The following is a 433-nucleotide window of genomic DNA, read 5'->3' as shown; positions in this document are numbered from 1 at the left end:
CCCCCCCCCCCAAAACACAAAAAAAAAAAAAAAAACTCTTATGAATTATTTCTTGAATTCAAAAGAGAATAATTGAATTTAAAAGTCATCATTTAATAGCTATTTTACTTTCTCCACGTCTTCTATGCAATTATGAATTCCCGTTCAACTTTAAAAAATCCAAGCCAACTAAATGTTTGTTTGGCACAAATCATTTGAAAATCACTTTTTCCTCAAAACTCATTTCCAATTGTACATTTTACTAATAAAATAATTTTACGCGAAAATCTATAATTTTCCCTACTTTTTAATTATACATTCTCTAATAAAAAATATTTTTCACTTCAAATAAACAATCCCCAACAAACACTAACTAATTACATGGACGGGATATTAGTGAAAAAATAAATATTGTTCATTATACAGTCCAACACTATTCAAATACTGCGTACCA

The sequence above is a fragment of the Olea europaea genome, chromosome 16, assembly GCF_002742605.1.
Source record: "Olea europaea var. sylvestris chromosome 16, O_europaea_v1, whole genome shotgun sequence".
Lineage (NCBI taxonomy): Eukaryota > Viridiplantae > Streptophyta > Magnoliopsida > Lamiales > Oleaceae > Olea > Olea europaea.
The sequence above is the reverse complement of the archived record's forward strand: the minus strand, read 5'-3'. Positions refer to the sequence as shown.